The sequence below is a fragment of the Felis catus genome, chromosome A1 (assembly GCF_018350175.1).
Source record: "Felis catus isolate Fca126 chromosome A1, F.catus_Fca126_mat1.0, whole genome shotgun sequence".
NCBI lineage: Eukaryota > Metazoa > Chordata > Mammalia > Carnivora > Felidae > Felis > Felis catus.
In genome coordinates, this window is record NC_058368.1 from 30,770,805 (window position 1) to 30,791,735 (window position 20,931).

The 20,931-nt window shown below is 39.5% G+C and overlaps 1 pseudogene; it reads right to left on the reverse strand.

The window, feature by feature from the left end:
- Positions 1 to 11,129: 11,129 nt before the first annotated feature.
- LOC101089069 lies at positions 11,130 to 13,063 on the reverse strand (annotated as a pseudogene).
- Between the last annotated feature and the right edge of the window lie 7,868 nt (positions 13,064 to 20,931).

Sequence of the window (20,931 nt, forward strand, 5' to 3'; positions counted from 1 at the left end):
AGGAGAAAGGAGAATATTGGGATCTGTGGAAAAATACTCTTTAAACATTTTCTTGGAACAAAGAATCCAGAAGGTTCAGTGAAAGGTATTCTCTGGAAAGCCTTCTTTTATCATCACTAACAGCTTGTTTTAAATTACCCTTGTGCGGGGAGTTTGGGAAGAACACTTTTTTAAGATTTTTGCTAAGTCATTATCTCATGGCCTCTGTTCTGTCCCACCCCAGCTTTTAGAGGCTAGTCTTTTTTTTTCCTCCCTGACAGGCCCACATTTCATTGCTCTCTGAAGGGGCCTCCACCATGCTTCTCTCACTAGACTTTTGCCTATCAATCTTGACTCTCCTTTCTCCGGATACAAAGTGGTATTTCCCTTCTAAAACAGGGATCTATTGTCCTTGACAAGATACTTTTGTTCAACAGTCTTTCTACCGGCATTTTCCTTCGTCTAAAAGAGAAATAGGATACGCAGACAAAACTGGGCTGGGAACTATATTTGCCAATCCTCTCTATGTGACCCTTCCTTTAGTACTCATCCCTTGTGTCCATACAAGGGTTGTCCATTTCCTGTCCCCACTTCTCTGATCCTGGACTTTGAGGCATTTTTCTTCTTGGTCTCAAGTTCGGGCTGGAAGTCTGATTGGATAGAAAGACAAAAGGGAAACATATACAACTCATTATATGTAAATCTTCATTTTGCATGTGGGGGTCAGAGATGCCATAGTTGTTATTTACTCTAACACAGTGATATGAATGCAGAAGCTTCTGATAGATTCCTGTGCAGGTTGGTGCCAAGATTGGACTTTCATGTTTATTCGTGCAATATATCACTCGTAATGATTGTGTCCAACTCAGTACTTTTCACACTGTTTGCTGCTCCCTGATCTTTCAGCACAAGCAAACAGTCTTCTGAAAATACCTCTCTCAGTTTGAAGGGCAATTAATGAGAAACATACCAGAAAGGTTATTATGCCTATTTTCTGGCCAGAGCCCTTTGAATCACCCAAAGGGAAGCTAAGTATTATTTTGACATTCATTATTGGCTGAACACCGACTATGTGTTTCTGAAGATAAGATTGGCAAACTGCTTCCACAGCCGGATCCACACAGCATGGCATGTGCTTGAGAAAGGGACTCATCTGGTCTAAGTTCTCCTGCCCTTATAGCATGCAGAGTTCAGCTGGAATTTGAAGCTTGAGTAGTATTTCTTTCCAAAGGCCATTAACTGTCCATGAGACCCCTAAGTTATTATAAGCTGGAATATTCCATTCATCCTAGACTATTGACTTATTATGTGACTAAGTGCATAGTAACACAGTGGACCACAACTGTTAGGATTTCACTTGGTAATTCAGGGATTTTCTTTTAGGTGAAAAACATCAAATCCAAATCACTAGGTAATAATAAAATAAAATTTTAAAGAATGCTTCAAAGAGAGAGAAAAAAAGCATTCAAACTAAAATTTGTTTCACAGTCCTCAGGTTCTTTCCAGATGCCAGCCCTTGTTTTCTATTCTTGCTTCCCCTCCCCCCGCCCCCAGGTTTCTAAACTTCTGTGACACTTCTCCATGTTTACACTAATCCTTGTCCTGCCTGCAGACCCCAAGGGGAACCTCTACTTTCTCTCATGCTGCCTTCGGAATATTTAGGATAAATCCTGCGTGGTGATTCTCCATGCCTCACCGTGTCACACGTTCATTTTGCAGAGCCCTTTTACCCCATAGTAAATAGCCCAAGAGGGTGCTTGGAACAGGTGTGACAATTTAAGCTTTCTTCCTGTTCCATTGCCTGCTTCCATCATTTCTCATCTTTTTTCTTAAGCTGATACTCCGCTCCATCATGCTGCTTTTATAGCTGCTGTTCAAACTTTAATGAGGACAATCAATGCTTGCTCTGCCTTAAAAAAAGAAAACAGATTAGAACTCAGAAATTACAATGTCCAACAACTCCAATTGAGTCAACACAATTATATGAAAACTGTGAATTAAAAACAGTATCTTACAAATTTAATACCTTAATTTACAGACAACCAAGGCCCAAATGTCTCTGTTTGACTGTTATGCATCCTGAATTGCTATTCAGCCGTGGTGACCTTGCTTTGGCAAATAGCATTCCAACCCATTTATTCATTTTCCACCCTGAGACCAGTTACAGCCCGTCTCCCATAGGGATGATCAGTATCAGGGCAGTTCACCTCACATCTGTCATTATAAACCTTTTGAAGCCAGATCGTCCATGTCTGAAGCACCAGGTATAACCATAGAGATCTATGGCATGAGTGCTTTTTTTCTGCCGGCTGTATTTCCCAAACAAAAGACCTACGACAAAAATAAGTTGAGTGCACTGGCATTTGAACATCACCATATACCCACCGTACCTGGTAAATGGACATCAGTTATAGTTGTCATTTGTTCCTGTCCTTTTATTCTGTGGCCTGACAACAAAACAAACGCAAGAACGGAGGTTCAAGTTAATCAGAAACTGTAGCACCAGCTCTGCCTTTTCTGGGCTTCGAGCCAAATTACCCAGGGATGGCCTGGGGGTTTGATTCAGGTGAGGGTGAAGGCGGCTTCCCCACCTTCGATCTACAACCGCTTTTTGATAGGGAGCGCTCATACAGATGTGGCGAACCTCTCTTTTCCTTTCTGAAGTGTTGAGGATGGAGGAACCCAAGTTTCAGAACGTCATGACTTTGTCTCCAGTGGCAGGGATGGCGCACCCTGATTGCCGAGTGGTTGGAGAGAGCCACAGGTTTGTTTGACATTGTGAGGATTAGATATAAAACCAGGACCCAAACACTAGCACTCAGAAAAATGGCCCTGCGTCCCACAGGATGCCTGCTTTATTGGCACAGTGTGCGGAGCATCTTACCGAAGCATAGCTGAGCAGACAGTACACGTTATCAAGTACAGATCCTTCAATGAAGGCTAGGGAATTGTGCATGAGCCTTCCCCTTGTGTGCATCTGTCTTGGCCTTCTGACTTAGGCTGGCTCTTTTGTGTCTCCCTGATTTTTCACGCTGTTTAAACAGGGCCTCCTGCTTCTCTGGCTGCTCTTCATATGATGATTAGAAGGGAAGGCAGTCAGGCCCCGGAAGAATAGGAAGAAACTGAGGCCTCTCGTAATCAGCACCACCTTGTTAGACAACCTTGCATCCTTCTCTTCTCCATTAGGAAGAGTGTTCTCAGAATTTACTGGCTTCCCTTCTCTACACATGGTAGCTGATTTCCACCCTTTGATTGTATTTTTGCTTCTGTCTAAAACGCGTTTGCTGCTTTTCTACTCCATTTGACTCTTTCACATACCACAAAGTCCAGTCCTATCAGACATGCCGTGCCCACACCTAAATTCAACAAGCCCTAAATCACATCATTCCTCACACCTACCTTGTAAACTGTCTTCTCCTTGTCCTAAATTTCACTGCCAATCCTGCAAGGTTCCCTTGGTGGCCTCCTTTTCCCCTGTCCCATCTTTTTTTTTTTTTTTAATTTTTTTTTCCAACTTTTTTTTTATTTTATTTTTGGGACAGAGAGAGACAGAGCATGAACGGGGGAGGGGCAGAGAGAGAGGGAGACACAGAATCGGAAACAGGCTCCAGGCTCCAAGCCATCAGCCCAGAGCCTGACGCGGGGCTCGAACTCACAGACCGCGAGATCGTGACCTGGCTGAAGTCGGACGCTTAACCGACTGCGCCACCCAGGCGCCCCTCCCCTGTCCCATCTTGCAGATGGCGAGGCCTCTGCAGTGGGCCTCATCTCTTCTTTCCCTCCTTCCTTCCTTCCTTCTGCTCCCCAGGTTGCCAGTCCGATGATACACCTCTGGTTCCATTTGATGTCAGTTACCAGCTTAATATCTCAGAAGAAGGAGTAGAAAATAGAGTTCAAGTTTCCTGCTCGTATTTTTGTGTTGGTAACAGCTGCCTGTGTTGAGATAGATTTAGAGAGGCTGGTGGGAACGAGCCTTGACTGATGGGCTGTGGGAGCCACAGGTCTGGAATCAAAGAGGTGACATTGGCATCACCTATGTGGGATTCCACCCTGAATCACAGGTATGATCATGTTAAAAAGAAAACGTAAATAGCCCTCAGCTGGAGGTATGCATCTTCTGCCCTCCCCGTGGATCTTGACTAACATTCTTCTCTTTCCCCTCCCTATAGCTTCTCTCTTCTTAAGCCAGATTGAAGCACTGCCATTACCTAAACACATTTTGTCTCTTTGTTTCTCCTCATGCCTTTCCCTCCAAATCCCCCCACCCTCCGCTACAAGCAAGAATCCTGTATTACATTGGTTTAAATCTTCCTCCATGACGTGTCACCCAATACACTTTTGCTCTGCTTCCCTGTTCTATGGCATGTATACAATGCCCTTATGGTGTTCTGTACTTTCTGTCCCTATTCTGTCATTGCCAGATGTTTGTGTCACCATGTCACAGAATTTTTGAACCTGAAATCTCTCCTCACCCAGCTCCATCCTAGCCCGTCCTTTGCCCGGCACCAGTTTACAATGGAGGAAACCAAGACCCAAAGGAGTTGCGACATAGGCACATCGGATGGCTATTGACTGGTTGGAATGAGAACCAGGTCTCCCGACGGTTGCTTTTCCCCGTGTTCTTACTCAATTGTGAAAGCAGACCAGTTCACAACAATAAACAGTAAATGACTCCTTCATCAAATGATCAACTCCTGAAACACTTGGGGTATTTTTCTGCTTTCTTTTGTGTAGGGATTTGTCAGTACAGCTTTTTTCAAACATCAGTTTCTCAGGTATTAACGTTTCAGGATAAATCTGCTTTTCTTTATGCATATTATTCTTTTCTACTTTTTGAATTTGCATATTAATATCTTGTCCACCATTGTCCTTTGTTCCTGCCCTTTCTTCTGTCTCCATCTGTTCTTGCCTGTTTTTTAGGTCTTGGTCTCCATGCTTGCCTCCTAGGTTTGCCTCTGTCTCTGTTCCTTCATTGTCTCTGATCTTTCCCTTCCCAATATGTTGACTAGTCCCCAGCTCTGATCTCCGATGGTGAAATGGATTTATCAATTGTCTTAGATCCATGTTATAGGTATTGTGAGATAGTGTTTACTATTTGTTTTTCAGTTAATTGTTGTGCTACTGCTTTTCCACTAAATTGACCTAAGGCGGTGAATTATAAACTTTCTGCAGAGAGGGGTAATTTCTTGTTCATCTTTGAAAGACCCAAAATACCTAATAGAAAATCTTGTAAATGTGTCCAATAAATGCTTGTTGAAATAGGAAATAAGTGCAAGGCCGAATTTTATAATTATGAGGTCTTTGACTTAAAGGAAGATCAACACAAATTAATGCCTCTTAATAAAAAGAGTTTAGAATATTTCTCTTCTAGCTTAGTAAAGAAATGTGATATGAATCCATTCTTATTTTATTTGTTGATTTAGCTTTGCCAAACAAAGCTATACCTAAATTTCCAAATCAGCTTGAACAGTGTTGAGATCATGAGGTTAAGTGCTTTAATGTTTTTGAAAAACTCATGTCTCCTTTCTCATTTGAAGAAGGGAAGGAATAACGATAATAAATAATTACAGAGAAAAGAAAAAAACTCTGATTGAATTTACCTGACCACCATGCATCCACTCATTAGTGTTGAAGATCAGCCATGCTTCTAAATCTATGTGCAACTGAATTCAATATGTGCAATGAGGGAATAGGTAACATCATAAAACTTCAAAGCTCCGGTTCCTGGAAGCCTCCTGGGTGCAGACAGTCACATCAATGGTAGTTCCTACTTCTCTGGACGACACATTGGCCATATTTTCCATTTATTTCCAATATTGCTACCAGACAAAACTTTGGAACTAGCTAAATGTAAATGTAGAGGAAAGCAGCAACCAAAGTAATTAGTATAGTTAGTGTATCTGTAGAACAAAATCCTAAAATAAGTGCTAGAACTCAGGACTTTGTCTTTCATTTCAAGGCAAGGGAAATTCCTGTGTCCAAAGTTAATTAATGTCATGTCTCGTGTTAATGTTCAAATGAGCAGGAAAAAAGGGGTACCGATTAGTATAAACCGTACCAATTTTATTTCCTGTGCAATACTGGTTTTGGTTGAGATTTAGTTCTTGAATCGTGGCTCTGCTGCTTGTTGTCAAGTCCGTGTTCCTCACACTCAGGGTAAACAGTGGAGACATTATGAGAATGTCAGACTAAACACTTAACTGGAAGTTTATGTGATGGAACTATGGTACTTGGTACTTAAATAGCTCTACAAGTGATTCTACTGCACTCAGAAGTTTGAGAACTCTTGATGTGTGTGATTTGGGGAAAGTTTCCCAACCTTTTGAATCTGTTTCTTTGTGTGATATTGAAGGAAATAATACTGATCAGGTTGTTGGAAAGGCCATGTTAGATCACATATGTAAAATATGTAAATGGGTAGTAAAAGGTGACATGTGCCCTTTTCTGCCATCCTGTAGCTTGACTGTGATCTTCCAAAGGATATATATACCCAAGCTGGACTTATGGTCATGCCCTACCTCACCAGGGTTTTTATTTTACTTTATTTTATTTTACTATTTTTTTGAAGACCTGGCCTTTATTTTCAGTTTGACTTTGTCATCTTCTTTTTTCAGTCATTAGTCTATTCCTTATTAAGAAGAAAATGCTTTCCTGTTAATGGACAAAATATTTCTCTATTTCCAAAGCTATTAAATTGAGACTTTTTCATTATTGGAAATGTACCTAGGAAAACTCAGCAGAAATCCCAACTGATAGAAAAACCAGGAAAGAGAAATTTTGAGCAAGGGACAGTGACTCTGCAAGCCTTTAGAACCATTCATTTCTTAACTTATTTCTGTTCCAATATTGTTAGTTTAGTAGGTATCATTTGTGTTGAAATGTTCTCAGTGAGAAAATCTTGATAAATGCATTCTGGTTTGTATATCAGGTGGATAAAAGTTTACTTATTATTCTTTATCAAGGTATTACTTTAATAGCCATAAATTAAATGTAATAACTACTAAATGAATAGTATTATTAAATTACTACTAAATGAAATAACAAAGAAATCCTAGTCATATCATTTCTTAAGGACAGTAAAAGAAACTTAATTAAAGGTTAAGGAAGAAGTTCTAATTTTTGTTTCTAAATAGTTGCATCTTTAAAAAAATTAGATGATACTTCCTAATTTGATATTTAACTTTGAAATCATGAGATAGTGTCATGAACACTTAGTAACTGCACTTACCAGACTACCCAAAGTAGAGCTAAACTGTGTAGAACTCTCCTTTTGATGCCCAAAGTTACTGAAAAACTAGCTTAAGTAGCCATCTCATGAAATATACTTGCAGGTTTAAGTTTAGGGTCTCTTTCTGTGTCAACAACGGAGTGATTGGTACTGAGTCATGACTTCAAAACATGAAGACCAATCCTTCATATGTCCCTAAAATACTGTTTTTAATTCACAAGTAGGGGTGTTAGGAAATATTTTGTTTACTGAATAGGCCTAGATTTCCAAAGTTGGAACATTACTGTTGGGACTTAACATGTTTAAGGGGAACTTGCATATTCAACCATCTAGCTATCTGGTCATTTCTTCTTAGGTGAGTTCTATGTCCATAGTTGTGTTGAAATGAGGAAGTTAATGGTAGCTCTGCATGGTGATTTGAAATGCAAAAGCAGATTCTCTTTTACTTTATGGGGAGAAATCTAGCATGCATGCCCCTGAAAGCAGCTTAGATAGCATGCTTTCCAAAAACTAAGGAAGGAATTTGTTCTCTCTTATGTTCTAAGCTACATTTACCTCTGAAGAAGTCAGTATTACTCATTGCACATCTTCAGTTCCACCACTATCGTTATGAAGACAGAACCTCAACTTTCTCTGGGAGGGTGAATCATTGTCATTGGCGATTGTATGTCCTGTGAGTTGTTGGTAATAGAAGTCGGTTATTTACTATCCAGCTGACCACACTCATAATTCACAATTTAGCCATTGTTAGAGCAGCTTGTGCAAATTAGTTTTCAAGTTTTGTGGGATTTTTTCACAGGTTAGATTCTAAGCATGCAACACTTTCTCTTATACGTTTAGCAGATCTTTAATAATTTGTTATTCGAAGCTGATCATTCATTCTAGGCAGCTACCTAATCTATCCACAAGCTAACATTATATTGTTAATTAAAAGGAACAAAACAAAATCAATACATGTGTTTTCCTGGAAAAGAGAAATGTATGTAGTCATTGTGGCCATGAAATATGGATGTGTCCATTTTTTAAAAAGTGGGCTATAAAAAAACACATCCTAGGTACTGTTCAAATTTCCTCTGACTTCCCTGACTCCTGGACACTCAACCTCTTGCTCCTTCTCAGCAGCTACCCTGACCTCCTAACCTTCTCTGGGTCTACACAGTTTCTCTGCCTGAGGCCAACCAGACTTGTGTCTTTGGCTCCTTGAAATACTAACAAATTTAAATAAAATACCACACCACAGGATTTAAGATCTGACTTTTCAAGCAGTTTCAGAAGAACCAAATAATACAACCAGAAAGTTCAGGGACATTAAATCCCCAAGCAGCTAACTTTGACCAAAGGGAAACATGAGATACGAGCGAGCAGAGTAGATCAATTTGCTTCCTTTCTCCCTCTAATAGATTTGAGCCAAGGTAAGTTTTCTCCATTTGGCCTTTCAGGAGATGTTCCATATGCCTGAGCAAAATCACCTATGAAACAGTCCTCTGGGTCTTTAAGCAGCTCTTTGCAAAGCAATGGAGAACACTGTAGGGCATCACCATGCATGGCTTCTCATAATATTCTCATTTACTTGATTCTTTTCTCATTATTAATGAAGATTAGACCTTCCATATGAAGTATTGTTACTTCATGCTTCCCCGAGTCTGTTCTAGGAGATTCAGACTATGACATAGATTATCCCAGTCAGTTGAATGCAACTGAAGTTGAAGAGAAACAATCCCTCTTTTAAGACTTAGCTACTTTCATTCTAGATGTTATTCATTGAAACGGTGTTTGTAGGACATCTATATAAAGCCATTGATGTAGGTTTGAGGAGGTAAGCTGTCTTCATCGAGGGTATATTCTGGTGTGAAAAGATTCTCAGCAAATGAGTTAAGTAAGGACAGCATATCAATCTTATATGTCATAGATAGTTGTAAGTGTTATGGTGAACAGTACTTAAGGGAGGTGGATAGAAAGTGGATTAGTGGATGGTGTACAATTTATACCAAGATAGTTGAGAAGGCCACATTTAGAAAGTGTCATTTATGGAAGGATGCAAAGATAATGAGGAATCTAAGTGTATTTCTGGGGAAGAACATACAAAAAAATGGGAATAGCATATATAAAAAGTCCTAAAATTGAATGGTGTCTTGTGTGTTCAAGAAATAGCCAGGAGGCCAATATGGCTGGCACAGTATGAAAGATTAGAAAATAGCAGTAAATGAAGTTATTGAGGTGTTACAGGGCTAAATCCTCATACTTTTTAAAAAGTGTTTATTTTGAGAGAGAAAGGTAGCATGAGTTGAGGGAAAGAGAGAATCCCAAGAAGGCTCTGCACTGTGAGCACGGTGCCTGATGTGGGGCTCAATCCTACGAACCATGAGATCATGACCTGAGCTGATATCAAGTCAGATGCTTAACCGACTGAGCCACACAGGCACAACCCCCTTTATAAATTTGTGTTTAATATAACCCATCACACTTTTGAAAGTGAAAGGAGATAAGCCTAATGATTATATCTAAGCACTGCCCTAGCAAACTGGAATGAATGGTTACCCTATTTCCAGGCTACTGTAAGAATTTTAGACATTTGTTAAATAGAAAGCGATTGAAGAATTTTGAGCAAAAGAGTGGCATGTTCGAGTTTATGTTTTGATAATATGATACTGACCTTTGAAGGAGAGAAAAGGGTAAAAACAAAATACAATGGAGGAAAGCAGTTAAGACCCTATGGCAATCATATGTGTGCCTGGAGGTCTGGAATGACCACATAAATCTGAAAGTTGTGTTAATCAGTATAGACCAAGCTATATGCTATGATAGCAAGGAAACCCCCATATCTTACTGGCTTAAAGCAGAGCTCAGCAAACAATGGTCCACAGGCCAAACTTAGCCACCACCCTTTTTGGTAAGTGTGATTTTATTGGGACCACAGCCACACCTATTTACAGTTTGTGTATGGCTGCTTTCTCTCTGTAATTGTAGAATCGATACCCGCAACAGAGATGGTATGGCTGTAAGCTTAAAATATTTATCATCTGTCATTTTGCACACAAAAAAATTTGCTGACCCTGTGCTTAAAGAAAAAAAAGCATTATTTCTTGTTCAAGGTCTGTTATCCAAACACTCTTCTTGGAGCAGCTCATTTCCAAGCACTGGATTTGGACATTAAAGTCAGTTCCATCCCAGAACTCCACTCTTCCAATATGAGGCCGTCACTGTCACCAGGTATCACCACCATCATGAGCGGGAAGATCTCAGACCAACTCTGAGATGCTTTGCCTAGAAGAGATAGACATTCCTGCTGATGATGGCCAACCCAATAGACTCACGTAACTGTGAGGGGTCTGGGCAATTTGAGGGAGAACATAAATGATTGGTTGACAGTAAAAATTTTTGCCTAACAGTGATAAGTCCAGAAATGAGCCTAGATTAGCTCACTGAAGGAGAGAGTTTTGGTAGACGAGAGAAAATGTTCAGGAACTATGCTGGGCCATTCCTGAAACAACAGCAAGAACTCCAAAGATAAGGAGCTAGAAAGGAGAATGCGGTGGGGCAAATGTGTAAAGCCAGTTCCTTGCAAATGTCTTGCATGGCAAGTGAAGGAAATGTATCAAGAAGGAAGGAATTATATATGCCAAATGCTGATGAGCCATGGAAGAGGAGGACAGAGACTGGATGACGGATTTGGAGAGCCCATCGACTACCCTGACAATAGTCATTTCAGTTAATTGGAGTGATTTTGAAAGTCTGATTGGAGAGAATTTAAAATAGATTGAGAAGCAAGGAATCAGAGACTGGAAAAATACACAAGTATTTTGAGGAATTCTGCTATAAAGAAAATGAGTAAAATGGTGTGGTAGATAAAGAAGTAATGGAGTTAAAAGGGTGGGTTTTTCCCCTTTTTTAATGAGATTAAAAATTTAATGCTTTAATGGAATTTTTTTTTCATTAAACTTTTGTTTTAATGGGTCTCAAAATTCTGTGACAGATTTTTGGTCAAAGTTGTTTCCATTAAAAACTACTGATTTTAGGGGCGCCTGGGTGGCTCAGTTGGTTGAACATCTGACTTCGGCTCAAGTCATGACCTCCTGGTTCATGGGTTCAAGCCCCGTGTTGGGCTCTGTGCTGACAGCTCAGAGCCTGGAGCCTGCTACGGATTCTGTGTCTCCCTCTCCCCTGCTTGTGCTTGCTGTCTCTCTCTCCCTCTCCCCTGCTTGTGCTTGCTCTCTCTCTCTCAAAGATAAATAAACATTAAAAAAATTAAAAAGCACTGAGTTTAAAAACTAATAACTTAAAACTGCCACACACACAAAAAAACAAATGGTCCAAAAAACATTCTCCTTTCCTTCTGAAGGTTTTACGATGCATTGTTACCATTAACCAGTCTTTTACTATTAAACTTAAATGGCCAATTGACACAAACAGTTCTGAGACCGTTCTTCCGCCACTGATTAAGACTGGGGTGGCAGGTATTGGGGGCAGTGAAGTAGCCTTCTGAGCTTTCTGGGCAGATTTGTTGACCTTGCCAGGTCCAGCTGCCTTCTTGTCCACTGCTTTGATGACACCCACAGCAACCGTCTGTCTCATGTCACGAAGAGCAAAATGTTCCAGAGGAGGGTAGTCAGAGAAGCTCTCAACACACATGGGCTTGCCAGGAACCATATCAATGATGGCAGCATCAGCAGATTTCAAGAATTTGGGACCATCTTCCAGCTTTTTTCCAGAATGACGGTCAATCTCCTTCAGCTCAGTGAACTTGCCGGCAGTGTGAACTGTGTGACAGTCCAGCACAGGTGTATCCGGCACTGATTTGGCCTGGATGGTTCAGGATAATCACCTGAGCTGTGATTATCCTGAACCACTTGCTTCCATTGGTGGGTCATTTTTGCTATCAGCAGCCACATTGCCACGACAAACATCTTTGACAGATACGTTCTTGACATTGAAGCCCACGTTGGCCCCAAGTAGAGCCTCACTCAAAGCTTCATGGTGCATTTCAACAGACTTTACTTTAGCTGTAACACTGACTGGAGCAAAAGTGGCCACCACGCCTGGCTTAAGAACACCAGTCTCTACTCGACCCACAGGGATAGTACCAATACCACCAATTTTGTAGACGTCCTGGAGAAGCAGACGCAAGGGCTTGTCAGTTGGATGAGTAGGTGGCAGAATGCAATCAAGCGGTGTGGTTCCACTGCCATTGCCATCTTTACAGGTGTCTTTTCATCCCTTGAACCAATGCATGTGAGCACTTGGCTTCAGTATGTTGTCGCCATTCCAACCAGAAATGGGCACAAATGCTACGGTGTCGGGGTTGTAGCCAATTTTCTTAATGTAGGTGCCGACTTCCTTAACGATTTCCTCGTATCTCTTCTGGCTGTAGAGGGGCTCAGTGGAGTCCATTTTGTTAACACTGACAATAAGCTGTTTTACACCCAGTGTGTAAGCCAGAAGGGCTCATGGGTCATGCTCACGGGTCAGCCCTTTCTTGGACAACCTGCTTCAAATTCGCCAACACCAGCAGCAATGATCAGGACAGCAGTCAGCCTGAGATGTTCCTGTAATCATATTTTTGACAAAGTCTCTGTGTCCTGGGGCATCAGTGATGGTCACATAGTACTTGCTGGTCTCGAATTTCCACAGGGAGATATCAGTGGTGATACCACGTTCATGTTCAGCTTTCAGTTTATCCGAGACCCAGGCATACTTGAAGGAGCCCTGTCCCATCTCAGCAGCCTCCTTCTCAAATTTTTCGATAGTTCTTTTGTCGATCCCACCACATTTAGAGATCAGATGACCAGTAGTGGTAGACTTGTCCGCATCTACGTGTCCAATGATGATGATGTTGATAGGAGTCTCTTCCTTTCCCATTTTGGTTTAGGTTTAGCAGTGGTGTTCATAACACCTGTGTTCTGGGGGCAAACCCATTGTGAAAAAGCTGGAATTTTGTTGATCGAGAAAAATCTTGATGCAAATATGAGAGAGTGCAGTTGTGATGTCCCTGAGTGCCAGAAGTGGAGGATTATGGGAGACAAGTACAGGGGCTGCCCTTAGTAGGGGCTTGACTAACACTGTAAAAGGAAATGAATTAACACTAGGAATGTCTAATCTCTGTTACAAAACAAAACAAAACAAAACACCTCAAAATACTCTTACTTCTCAACTCAACATTCAGAGATTAATATTCTCTCTCTGTCTCTCTCTTTTTCCTTTAAAAATTTTTTTTTAATCTTATTTTTGAGAAAGATACAGCATGTGAGCAGGGGGAGAACAGAGAGATAGGGAGACACAGAATCCGAAGCAGGATCCAGGCTCTGAGCTGTCAGCACAGAGCCTGACGTGGGGCTCGAACTCAGAAACTGTGAGATCATGACCTGAGCCGAAGTCGGACGCTCAACGGACTGAGCCACCCAGGCGCCCCATCTCTTTTTCCTTTTGAGAAAAGTTAATTCCAGCATATTCCCTTGTTCTGAAACATTTTGGGAAAAAGCATCTCCAATGAGGTCAACAGATTTCTGACTTTTAAACAAGAATGTTTTAACCCTGGTAACACTTTATAATTAGTAAAACACTGACTGGATTTCTTTTAATTACTATAATCCTACTTCCATCCCCCTGGTGCTAAGATGGCCAGATGTTCAGCTTATATTTTACAATAATTGTGTAACTGAACCTCTAAAGAAGGTTTAAGTTATTTTTTTCTGTGGAAAGTAGCTCTTTTCATGGTGAGCTATAAAATTTCAAGTGGAAACTATGTATTCCCTCTCTGAATGCTATTTAATTTCTCCAGTAGCAATGCTTAGCTACTGTATTTATTTCAAACCATAACTTTTCCTTTTAGTCTAAATATGAAAAAGTAATTTTTCACAATAAAGAAAAAGTAAAATTAAAAATCAGTGATAGTACAGGCCTGTAACTGTACCTAAAATTTTACCGTGTGTGTGTGTATGTGTGTGTGTGCACGTGTGTTTTAATTGTGAATAAAACAAAGGGTAGAATTTAACAAGCCCTTTTAGTTAGTATGTTAATTTCTCATTTTAACAAGACTTTTTTTTGAGAATACAATAGTTGACATGAATCCCATAAGTTTCATTACCTTTTTTCTTGCCCTTTTTTAAAAAACAGCTTGCACATCTCCAGCATTGCATAAAATACCCATTTGTAATTATGCTTAACCTTTCCAAAGCCTCTGAGTATAGTCTGCTCATTAATCTTTAACCTGACAAGCCTTGGGGGTTGTGAAATTAGTACCTCCATGTATTAGAGACACAGAGACCATAGACAAGGGGTACAAAAGGGGTAATTAAGAGGAGGTACGAAAAGAAATAGAACAAAACTAGAGGGATATGATTGTATTACGGTAGGTGTCAGTGAACAGCAGGGACCATGGAATGCAAATCATAGACAGAGTTCAGGAAATAAACCCAGCTATACATTTATAGAACAAAACCAATTTAATCAGATCCTGTCCTGTTCAATGAAAACAACTTGTACCAAATTGATCTAAAATAAAGATTTACAAATATAATCATACAAAGTATGGACTTGGTGTGCTTTCATAGAGCATTCCCCATATGCATTTTCCCATGCTATACTGAAGTGTAACAAAGGATGTATCTTAAGTAAAACTAGCACTGTTGCCTGAAAAGTTACCCTTTTGTGATGAAAAAAGTGTCATATTTTTATCTATACAGATATTCATTAGTTTTGTATTAGGTGTTGATGAAAAGAGCTAGTATGAATAAGATTTCTTTGTATCCTATTTTTCTACATAGCAAATTTTGCCTAGGAATTTTTGTGTTAACTGTTGAAGATTTGTCGCCATAAAGATGCATATACATTTATGCAAATATTTACACATATTATACTATTGCATCTGCATAATAATGCAAGATTTTGAAAACTTTTGTTTATTTTTAACCAATATTGTTCTTCAGAAAAGGGAGAGTCACATTATGATAGTTTTTATAAATAGTCACATACAAAGAGAAAGAAATGGGGAAATATCTTTGTCTTTATGTTAAACAAAAAAATAGTATAAGCCAACCATGTAGTCCCCTCCTCCTTGAATTTAGTGGTGTTTAGAATAACAGCTAAGTTGCTATAATAGACTATAAAGTTTAGTGAATAAAATAAGTTAGAAATTGATTTCTCTCTTGTATCATGAATCCAAAGGGGAATTGAGAAGGGATGGCAGGACAGCTCTGTCAATGTCAACCAGCCACTACAGTGCTTGACATTTCTCACCCAGGGGTTAGGAAGGATATGCAGAGGGGTGCCTGGGTGGCTCAGTCAGTTGAGTGTCTGACTCTTGATTTCGACCCAGGTCATGATCTCCTGCTTCGTGGTTTCGAGCCCTGCATCAGGCTCCATGCTGATGGTGCAGAGCCTGCTTGGGATTCTCCCTCTCTGTCCTTCTCTCTCTGCCCCTCCCATGCATGGTCTCTCTCTCTCTCTCTCAAAATATATAAACTTAAAAAATAAAGGAAGAATACACAGATTCCTAGACAAGCTTCTCTAAGGACATTATCTCGAGTTCCATTGCTTCTATTTATATCCCATTGGCTCCAGTTTAGGCACATGGTTAAATCAAACTATAACAGGAACTGAGAAATATTGTATGTAGATGTCCAACTAAAACTGGAAGATACTATATACCTAGATATTTTTAAGTTTCAACTCCTTAGGTTTGTATAGTGCTGTGTATTAATAATTAGAATTTGGTAAAATTAGAGAAGTAAAGAAAATACAAGTTGTACACCTAAAAATAAACCTGGTTAAACATATGGATGTATTTCTGGTGTTCTTTATAAAATATATCTGTGTATACTCATCTAGTCTGTGTGTGAGATAATTAGGTATTTAGACTGACTTTTTATGTTTTACCTTTTCATTGTCTGCAATTATCCCTTGGAGCCTTTTCTTGCCTATTCTGTGTCCTTTCTTTTTTTCTTTCTTTTTTTTTTTTTTTTTTTTTTTTTTTTTTTGGATTTCTTCATCCAGTAGAATATAATTTTCGGGGTCTCATATATTCATTCATCAATTTGATAAATATTTTGTGAACATCTAATATATAACAGACATTATTTTGAGAACTTGGGATATTGTAATAAATAAGACAGATAGAGATCCCTGCCCCGTAAACTCCTGTTCTTGCCATGGAAGACAGAGTGGAGTGGTAAATTTAACAAATAAGCAGTCTGTAGTCAGAAAGGCTAGAAGTTCTGTGGTTTAAATCAGCCATTGGCTTGCCAGAAGAAAAAAGAGCCCAGAGTCTTGGCCAGGTGGTTGCTTGGCCAGGTGGTGAATTACTCTGGCCAAGAAGGACCACATCTGAGTTCCATCCAAAGGTCATTGACAAGAACTGTCATATGGTCCCTTCCAACCGTTAAGAGCATCAACCAGAAAGCATAGTTTTATCAATTGCTTCGTAGCAGGGGGAGAAAGAACTGTATGGTACCTGCCATGGCAGGTATATTGGATGCTAGAATTCAGGTTTATTGGGAGTTGGGCACAGATGTCATTGAGAGGGTGACATTTGAGAAAAATTAAAGGAAATATTGAACTCAGTCATGCAGATGTTTAGAAGAAGAATCCTTAAGGCCAGTAGAAACACGTCAAGGCCAGGCTGCACCTGTCCCATTTGAGGACATTTAAGAACATTTATGAGTCCACTGTGTCAGGTGCAGATTGAGAGAAATTTGTGGAGATGAAGCCCAAGACGTACGGAGGCCAGAACATGTTGGGCATGATAGGCCACTGGAATGACTTTGCCTTTACTACAAATAAAATGAGGCATTATTGTGGGGTGTTGGAGAACCGTGTGGAAAAAACTGTCTGCTGTTGTATTGAAAATAGAATTATAGGAGGGGTGCCTGGGTGGCTCAGTTGGTTAAATGTCTGATTGTGATCTCACAGGTCGTGATCTCACAGTTGGTGGGTTTGAACTCTGCATCTGGCTCTGCAGTAACTGTGCAGAGCCTGCTTGTGATTCTCTCTCTCTCTCTCTCTCTCTCTCTCTCTCTCTCTCTCTCTCTCCCTCTCTCCCTCTCTCCCTCTCTTCCTCTCTTCCTCTCTTCCTCTCTTCCTCTCTTCCTTTCCCCCCTCTCAGTCATTCTCTCTCTCTCTCTCTCTCTCTTTCTCTTTCTCTCTTTCTCTCTCAAAAATAAATAAACTTAAAGGAAAACGAATCATGGGAAAGCAAAAGTAAAGGCAGGGGACCAGTTTAGGGGCCAATTTCACTCATCCATGTGCTGAAGAGGAGACTGTTGCTTTTCAAACTGCCTTTTCTTCTGGATACTCAGCTAGACCACATTCCTCAGTGTCCTTTGCAGTTAATACGGCTGTGGCTTGGGAGTGAAAGTAACGTATACCCATATTAGGTTTGGTCTATAACAAAATATACATAACTAACCACTTCGTTTCCCGCTGCCAGCTGAGTGGGGAAGAGGCCAAGGGTAGGACCAGTAGATACAAGAAGCCTAGATTTCTCAGTGATTTCATGGAGTTGATAGTATCCCTTTCCCCAAACTTGCCGTCTAACATAATTAGAGTACGACATAAACCTTTCCTGAATGTAGCCACTGAGATTTGGGGTTGTTTGTTGTAGCAGGTAGGATGACATTACCTAATATGGAAATGGTACATTGGAGTAGAGTTCTGCTTAATACATGGCCCTGGGTTAGCAATTAGGACACAGGTGACATGGAAAAGAGCCTAATATAAGAGACAGAGAATCTGATGGTTCATGTTATAGAGTTGTAAAAACACTTGGTAAAACTCCCCCATGGAGTTGGATAGGTGGAAGGTAAACCACCTATCTCCAAGCATATAGCTCTAGGAAGCAATTGGGGGAAAAATTTTTTTTAGGATATGTTGGCCATTATTGGTCGCTTTTTGCCAGTGTGTTACAAGAGATAAAGTGAGGCAAGAATTGGGTGGAGTCAGGCAGAGATGGGGTGATATAAGGGAGGTCAGATATCAGGAGTAGGCAAAGCTATTGTTTGTGGACTTAAAAGAGTGAGACAGATGTTTAAAAATGGTTTCAAGAGATGAATGCCCACTAAGATTTCTCTGTCGAAAAAAGAGTTGACTTTGCAGCAAAGATCAGATTAATGATGTTTCCATCCCATCAATGCCAACAAATCCACATGATTACAGGGTCTCATACATTAAGTTGAGAAAGCAGAGGACATGATAGGAGAGGGATGGTTTGAGAACAAAAAACTGCAGATTTGAGAACTATAGGAAAGAATGTTGGTTACCGATAGGAATGAAACTGATAGGAATCAAACAGATAAGAAGCCTGCTCATTGTTTTTAGGTACAATATTACTGAAGAAATGACAAGCCTAGACTAAAAATGTATTTAATATTAAAAAAAAGGTAGACCTTGAAACTTGCTCAAGAAGGAAATATTAAAATATGTATGTTAATTTTCCATCTAAAAGGAAAATTAAGCTTAATCACTTTTTAATGTATTGATTAATAACTCTAGTGCTGTCAAAGGTCCTGAGGTCAGGCCATTAGTCATCTGTCACCAACAGCACCTGAGCGATCCTTTGGGAAAAGGGGGAGTTTTGCAGTGTGGAGGGATAGACACTGGTACACCTGTCCATTTGCCTTCATTGTATTGCTTCATATTGCAATATACATGTGATCATTTGAGTGGATTTTAGTGATATTTAGTTTTGATAAATTCACCTTGCAAGATGAAAAAGTAGCTTTAAATATTCTTGCACATTTTTTTTTCAAATTGAAATAATGTTAATCATACAAGCATAAGGAACCAATAAGGGAATGGCCGATACTTTTTATTTTAGTATAAATTCTTTGTAAGTCACATTATAAAATAAATAAAATGATGACCTCATTAGAGCTGATATATGGCCAAAATTTTGAAAATTAAAATTATCAACAATGCTTTTGAAAATACAGACTTATACACACCATTCACTATTCATTACATATGACCCTTATATGTGTATATTGCACCTTGAGACATTAGCTAAATATTAGTATATAAATGTTATTATGAATATATGTGTATATGTGGGGGAAGGCAGATGGAGGGGAAAGACAAAAAATTTTGGAGATTACAGCTCTATATAGGATGTAGGATGTTAATTTTGTATTGTGTTAAAAAAAATTGACCACTTTTGGGGCGCCTGGGTGGCGCAGTCGGTTAAGCGTCCGACTTCAGCCAGGTCACGATCTCGCGGTCCGTGAGTTCGAGCCCCGCGTCAGGCTCTGGGCTGATGGCTCAGAGCCTGGAGCCTGTTTCTGATTCTGTGTCTCCCTCTCTCTCTGCCCCTCCCCCGTTCATGCTCTGTCTCTGTCTGTCCCAAAAATAAATAAACGTTGAAAAAAAAAATTAAAAAAAAAATTGACCACTTTAACCATTTTAATGTGCACAGTTAAAGTAGTGTTAATTATATTTACATTGTTGTGAAACAGATCACCAGAACTTTTTCATTGCAAATCTGAAACTCTGTACCTATTAAACAACTCCCTTTTTCTGCCTCTCGCCAGATCCTGTAATGACCATTCAGTCTACGTTCTGTTTCTGTGAATTCGACTACTTTAGATACTTCATTGTTAAGTTGTTTTGTGACTGGCTTATTTCACTTAGCACAATGTACTCAAGATTCACCCATGTTGTTGCAAATGGCAGGATGCCCTTCTTTCTCATGGCTGAATAGTATTCCATTGTTTGAATATACCAGATTTTGTTCGTCCATTTATCTGCTGATGGATATTTGGTTTGCTTTAGTGTCATAATGATTGTGAATGGTACTCCTGTAAACATGGGTATAAAAATATCTCTCAGCAACCCTACTTTCAATCCTTGTGGATATATTTCCAGAAGTGTGATTGCCTGATCATATGTTAGTTCTATTTTTTATTTTTAAAGAACTTCCATACTGTTTTTCAGAGGAGTTGTACCATTTCACAATTCTACCAACAGTGCATAAAGGTTCCAATGTTTCTACATCCCTAATACTTTCTGTTTTTTTAATGTTTATTTATTTTTGATAGAGGGAGGGAGGAGGAGCAGAGAGAAGGGGACAGAGGATCAGAAGTGGGCTGTGCACTGATAGCAGTGAGCCAGATGGAGGGCTCGAACTCACAAACTGTGAGATCATGACTTGAGCTGAAGGTGGAAGTCACCAAGGTGTCCCTGTTGTTGTTTTTAAATATTAACTATCATAATGGGTATAAGGTGATATCTCATTGTGGTTTTGATTTGCCTTTCTCTTATGATTAGTGATGTTAGCATCTAATATGCTTGTTTAGTCATTTATATACCATCTTTGGAGAAAATCAAGTCCTTTGTCTGTTTTTAATTGGGTTACTTGATTTCTTTTGTTGTTGTAAGAATTCTTCCTATATTCTGTATTTTGACAATTTACATATACGATTTTGCAATGTTTCATTTTACAGGTTGCCTTTCACTCTGTTGAGTGTGTCCTTTGATACACAAATGTTAAGTTTAATATAGTCCCATTTGTCCATTTTTGTATCCATTGCCTACGCTTTTGGTGTCCTAGTCAAGAAAGCATTGTCAAGCCCATTGTCATGGAGCTTTTTTCCTATGTTTTCTTCCAGGAATTTTATAGTTTTAGATCACATATTGAAGTCATTAATCCAGTTTTAGTTAATTTTTGTACATGGCATAAGAGAAAAAACTACCCCATTCGTTTGTATGTGAATATCCAGTTTTCCAAATAGTATTTATTG